Here is a 6,892-nt window from a genome sequence, read left to right as displayed (position 1 = left end):
CCTTGATCTTAGATAGAATTGCAAAGAGAGGCAAATTGGCCCATAATGTTGAGAGTGAGGTTTCCACTCCTCCTGTGTTCACAGATGTTCCTCATCCCTGAGAAAATCCACTCATCCCTGGAGGAAAAAAAATCAGAAAATTAAGGTTAGAGATGTCTGCAAATGAGCAGTTGCTATTCAAAACAATAATTTCTGAGCTCTCCTGATGCAGTCAGCAAACAAAAAGCCAGATGTGAAACAGAAGCTGGCTCCCCTGGCTTTACTTTTATGAGGAAAGGAACAGGTTGAACCAGTGCTTGCTCCTTCTGAGTCTCACTGGTTAAGGATTGCTTGATGTACTAACCATGACCCTAGTGCAGACCTTTATTTAACACTGTAGTGTTAAACTTATTTATGTGTGTTTATATGTGTGTGTAGGCATTGAGTTACTCAGTACACATGTAGAAGTCCAAGGACAACTACATGGGTTTGCTTGTCTCCTTCCACCTTTCCCTGGGCTCCAGGGTTCTTGCTCAGGCTGAAAAGTAAGAGTCTTTATCCACTGAGATGGCTTGTCTGCAGCACGTGTGTCAGGTATGAGTAAGAATTCTATCACGTGAATTAGAACAAACAGGCACGTGGGAAATAACATAATGAACTTCAATATAAAGAATTAGCTCATCAGACTATGTAGGCTGAGGAGCTGCATGATCCGCCACTACTGATTGCAGACATGGAAAGTGCAGTGGTGTAAATGGAAGTCTGAAGCCTTGAAAATGAGGATTTTCAGGCTGGAGACACGGCTCGGTAATTAAGGGCATTTGTTGCTTTTGCAGAGGACTGAAGATGGCATTCTAGAACCCATGTTCAGAGCATGATTGTAACTCCACCTACAGGGGATCAGAGATCCTTTCTGGCCTCTGTAGGTACTTGCCTGCATACACATATTCAGACACAGACATATACACTTAAGGAACACAAGAACATTTTATAAAAGAAAAAATAAAACCAGCATTTCCCTTGGTGAGGAGGGCAACTGTGGAGAGAAGAGGAAGAGAGACAGGATTCAGTCTTCCTTTGTTTTTGTTTTTTTTGTTGTTCTGTTTGACTCACAACAGATTTGAAGACCGGCTGGCGTGAACCCTCACAGTAGGTAGACACCTTCCCTTCTCAGACCACCAGTTCAGATGCCAACCTCCTGAAGACACTCTCACAAACACCTGCAGTTCATCCAGATATCCAGGCCACCCACTGCCCAGTCAAAGTGCCTTACAAAATTAACTGTTGCCCTATTTTTGCTTTTTAACAGCACATTTATTTTTCACTCATGACTTTCTTCACTTGTAAAACACTGAGAAGTGCCGACTGCTTCACACTAATGTTGTAGATTGTTTTCATTGTGAAGAGCATATTTAAAGTAAGTATTTATAATTCAGGCAAGAGAATTTCCCACCTATGAGGCCCCTTTTCAGAATGTGGCTCATGGTCCTGGTGATGTCACATTCATCCAATGAGTCTGAGTGAATGGAAATAAATATCCTTGAAATAATACACAGTGTATTTTTTAAACAAGGTAAATACATTTATTAGTAATGTCTACAAAATACCATACGAAGTTTCTAATGCATTTCTGATTTTTATATTTTCAAGGTAACTGTGGGAAGAAAATTGTTGAAATAGACTGATAAAGAGAGAAATTGGAAGTAAATAAGATTACAGAGCAGAGAAGATGTGAAATTTATATTTCTCTAGACCAGGTAATTACGATCTGACTCAGTTTAAATTGGACTGGAAAGGGGTGTCTAGCTGAGACTAATTTGTGTTCAATGAATTTTAGCTATTTTTCAATCTCTTTACTTAAAAAAAAAAAGACTAATTTGACTAACAATGTATCCATGCATATTTGTATGGACTTACATGGTGAGCTGTTACTGGAAAAATATATTTGTCTCTTTAAACATAATGGCAATTTTGCCAGCTGGCCTCCCAGCCTCTTGGGAAAACATTGTCTTATCAGGAAAATGTCTTCTTCTGCAGAAATCCATGGGTGCTGCCGTCTTGTTGTTGGCATCTTTATTCCTCACCATGTGAGTGAACAAGGGGCAGGCAACTCTTCTAAGTTGGGATAGCCATGGGTTCCAGCCTTACTGCCATTGACCTTGGTTTGGGAAAGGCATATATGACTCATGTTGTCTCAGTTTGGTTTTTAAATTTTTCCATTTGAACTAATGAAACTGTTGTGCCCATTGTGGAAGCCAGAAGTTGCAGGGAGCCATGTGTCTCAAGTAGAGACATATAGGGCTATGTAGGACACAGTGGTGAGAAATTAGCAGGACAAAGGAGAGACAAAATAAAATTCCACAACTTTAAATACCCCTCATTGCAACTGCCCTTCAGAGACAAAGGTATGTTCTTTCTAGTAGACAGTCTCCTTTCTGTTGCGATTGGGATTGTATAAAGTCAAAGATCTCCATCTTTATTGGATGGTATCTCTGATACATAGAGGCGGAACAATGTTTTTATAGTTAGAAATTGTAGGAACCTCTAAGATAATTCAGTCTTCTCAGCTGCAGTGCAGTACCTTATTTGCTTATTTTTGCTTATGGATGATATTGTGGATTCTTATTCATGTTGGCTTTTCAATCATATGCATATAAGGTTGGTGTGAAAGAGGCTTCATGGGTAGAAACTGAAATCACATGTTTGTATAGAAAGCAGCTGAATATATATGTGGGAAAGGTTAAGCTTTGTCACAGGTGGAAGCAGTCTTGGAGGGCTTTACCCTTGGGGCACCCCATGAATACCTTGTGACAGATTGAGTGGAGCCATCCTGGGCCTGGAATTCAGGAAGCAGACCTGGGAACCCCACCTGGGCTATTGTTTTTCAAATTGACCCTCAACAGGAGAAGGAGACCACCCTTCCCATGTGACTCAAGCAGGTGGGGTCGAGAGAACAACAGGTTCAGCCCGGGCTTGAGGGCGTGTGGAGCAGCGAACAGGTGGGACGAGCATGCGGGCCAGAGAGACACCTAAGGACCCGTCCCGTGGAACGGATACCGGAAGGTTCACTCTTTTGTCCCTTTAACCTTTCTTCCTTTTTGTATAAGCTAGTTGGGTTGTATAATAAAGTTTAATTGTTAAGAAACAGAGCCAACATCTGGTGCACAACATGGGGCCCAATGGGTTCCACAGTCCCTAATGGTATGAGGGAAGATTCAGTATTCGAAGGTACAGAAATGCTGTTTCAGGGTATCAGCAAAATTGCAACTGCTGTTGCAAAACTCTTTCCTGCCTTATACTTAAAGGAAATTCTCTGTTTTTTCATTATCCTTTTATTACAATATTTCATGCTTAGAAGGATTAGAAGAAAGGCTAATGACAAAGAAAAGCCAGAAGAGTCGGTAAGTTCTATTCTTTTGGAAAAGATTGCAGATTTGACTGGACAGATGGAAAGGTTGAGGAAAGAAAATGAAGGGATGAGAAAGCGGATAGAATTTTTGGTAATTGGGAGTGATGAAGGACAGAAAATAGAGAGACCAAAAAGCCAGAAAAAAAACTGGAAGAGTCAATAAGCTCTATCCTTTTGGAAAGAATTACTGACTTGACTGAACAAATGGGCAAAATGCAGAAAAAACTGGAAGGGCTGGAAAAGCAGAAGGCACCTTTGGTTAAAAAGGATGGAGAAGGTCAGAAACCAGAGGCAAAGGAAGCCAGACCAACCAAAAGGTCTTTGGAAGTAAATGTCCCAGTGGAGGATACCTCCACAGTCGCCCAGACACCTTCAGCTTTTCCAGTCACTGTAAGACATGGGCCCGCGCAAAATGGTGCCGATGGTTATGACGAAATGGCCTGGCGTCCTGTAGACATGATGGATTTAAAACATTTTAAGGAATCTGTCTTCAAAAATGGTATGCACTCTACTTTCGTTAAACAAATGTTAAACAGCTGGGCCACTCAGAATAGACTTGTTACCCTAGATTGGAAAAATTTAGTTTCAGCGGTATTAGAAGCAGCACAACAGTTACAGTGGCTATCATGGTGGCAAACAGAGGCTATAAAAATATAACAAAAAAATACGACACAGGGAATAAATATTAATAGAGATCAATTGCTTGGTGAAGGACAATATACTAACATTAGAGAACAAATTCAAGCTGAAGATAGAGTGATTGAACAATGTCGTAAGGCAGTCTTGAGAGCTTGGGAGCTGGTAAAGGAACCTGGGAAAACAATTATTCCTTTTACTAAAGTGTTACAAGGACCCCTGGAGCCTTTTACAGAATTTTTGCAGAGATTAGGATCGTCTATGGTTAAGGTGATGCCAGATTCTGACAACAAACAGGCATTAAAACTTATCATGGCTTATGAGAAGGCAAATACTGAATGTAAGAGGGTGCTTACACCATTAAAGGAAAGAGGCGCTCTACTAGATGACTGGGTAAAGGAGACAGTTACTATCAACACTCAGGAGTATCAAAATAATATTGTGGGACAAGTTTTAACCAGAGAGCCCGGATATCATAATGCTCGGTGCTTCAATTGTGGTAAAATTGGTCATGTGCAAAGAAACTGTAGAGATAAAAGGCACAATAACCCAGGGGAAAACGTAACTCATAGGAGAGAACAGGAGGTTCTGGTTATATCGGTAATGAGGTGCCAAGACTCCCAGGGTACTGTAGTTGCTGTGGGAAAGGAAAACATTGGTCTCGGGATTGTCAGTTTAAGAGAGATGTACAAGACAATATCTTGCCGATGGTAAATGGCAGGAGGGGGCCATTGGCTCGGGCCCCCGTAAACAATGCCAGCCGAATTCCTTTGGCCAGTTCGAAAGTGGCAAACCCACAGGAAACCGGGAACTGAGTGTTAGTAATCTAATACATGCTACTGAAGGCAGTGCAGCCTTGGATCTGGCTTCAAATGTGTCTCTTATCCTATCTCCCCAGGTTGAATGTTACAAATTAAATACTGGTGTTTTCAGATCTTTGCCTGCAGGCACAGTAGGAATGGTTCTGGAAAGAAGTAGGCTGACTTCTCATGGTTTTATTGTGCATCCTGGTATTACAGATGGAGATTCTAAGGAAGAAATAAAAATCATGGCATGTGTAAAAAAGGAGATAAAAATTGATGCTGGGGATAAAATTGCTCAACACCTACTGTTTCCTTACATTAAGGGTAAAGCCGCTCCAGTGGAAAGGACTGGTGCTTTCGGAAGCACAGGGACACGTGTGTTCTGGCAAACAGTAATTAATGATCAGAGACCTAAGTTAATTATACAATTGAATGGTGTTAAAATAAAAGGCTTGGTAGACAGTGGAGCCGATGTCTCCATCATTTGCCAGAAGTCTTGGAACCAAAATTGGCCACTTAAGAAGGTTTATACAAAAATTGTAGTAATTGGTAAGTTATCTCAAATAAAACAAAGTGTACAGTGGCTTGAGTGTGTGGGACCAGACGGGAAGATAGGGAGGCTGAAACCCTATGTGGCTGACATTCCCATAAATCTATGGGGAAGGGACCTCTTACAACAATGGGGTACTCAGATTACTATTCCTGCAAATACCGAGATAAAGAAGGTTGCAACTATGGGTGAATTGGTACACGCTTCTGGGGAAGAGATTCATATAAGTGATCGGGGCGACCACAAGCTATGCCCATTGTCCAACCTCAGAACTCTTCAGGTTTAGAGTGTCAAAATTTATGAGAGGGGCCACTGCTGAGATACCAACCACCTTGCCCCTAAAATAGATTTCAAACAGACCTGTATGGCAGGAGCAGTGGCCCTTAACAAAAGAAAAGTTACAGGCACTTCACGGTTTAGTGAAAGAGCAGCTAGAGGCTCAACACATCGAAGAATCTTCCAGTCCCTGGAATTCCCCTGTGTTTGTGGTAAAAAAAAATCAGATGGATGAAAAATGATAACAGATTTGAAGGCCATAAACAAGGTAATTCAACCTAGAATTCCTTTGTCTTCCTTGCTACCTAGATCTTGGCATATAATTACAATTGCTTTAAAAGATTGTTTTTTCACCATACCGCTACACGAAAAGGACAGGAAAGGTTTACTTTCTCAGTACCTACTCTAAACAGTAATTCTCCAATGAAGAGATATCATTGGAAGGTACTTCCACAAGAAATGTTAAATAGCGCAACTTTATGCCAGTATTTTGTGCAACAACCTTTAAAAATAATTCGTAGGCAGTTTCCTCAATCTATCATATACCATTACATAGATGATATTCTGCTAGCTGATTCTGATCCTAGTGTTGTAGAAAAAATGTTTCAGAAAGCACAAAAAATTCTGCCATGCTAGAAATTACAGATTGCTGTAAAAAAAAAAAAAATACAAAAAAGAGATTCAATTACCTATTTAGGCTATAAAATAACTGAACAAAAAATTCGACCACAAAACGTACAGATCCGTAGAGATCAATTACAAACTCTTAATGAATTTCAAAGATTATTAAAAAATATTAACTGGTTAAGGCCTACAATTGGGTTAGCTACCTATGAGTTAAGTAACTTGTTTCAAACATTACAAGGAGATTTGGATTTAAACAGTACTAGGTGTCTAACCGCTAAGACAAAAAAAGAGTTAATTCTGGTGGAGCAAAAACTTCACAAGACATAAGTGGATAAAATTGATCCTAAACTTGGTTACATTCTGGTTATTTTGCCTTCGAAACATTCTTCTACTGGGCTTCTTATGTAAAGGGAAGACAGGATCATAAAATGGATATTCCTGACAAGTAAACAAAACAAAAAATTAAAAACATACATAGAGAAAATTTCTAAATTGATTACAAAGGAAAAAATAAGGTTGTGCCAACTGTCAGGGATGGACCCGGCAGAAATTGTAGTGCCTCTTACTAATTCTGAGATTATGTCATTATGGGTAATTAATAAAGATTGACAA

Source organism: Acomys russatus, chromosome 2 (genome assembly GCF_903995435.1).
Source record: "Acomys russatus chromosome 2, mAcoRus1.1, whole genome shotgun sequence".
Taxonomy (NCBI): Eukaryota; Metazoa; Chordata; class Mammalia; order Rodentia; family Muridae; genus Acomys; species Acomys russatus.
The sequence above is the reverse complement of the archived record's forward strand: the minus strand, read 5'-3'. Positions refer to the sequence as shown.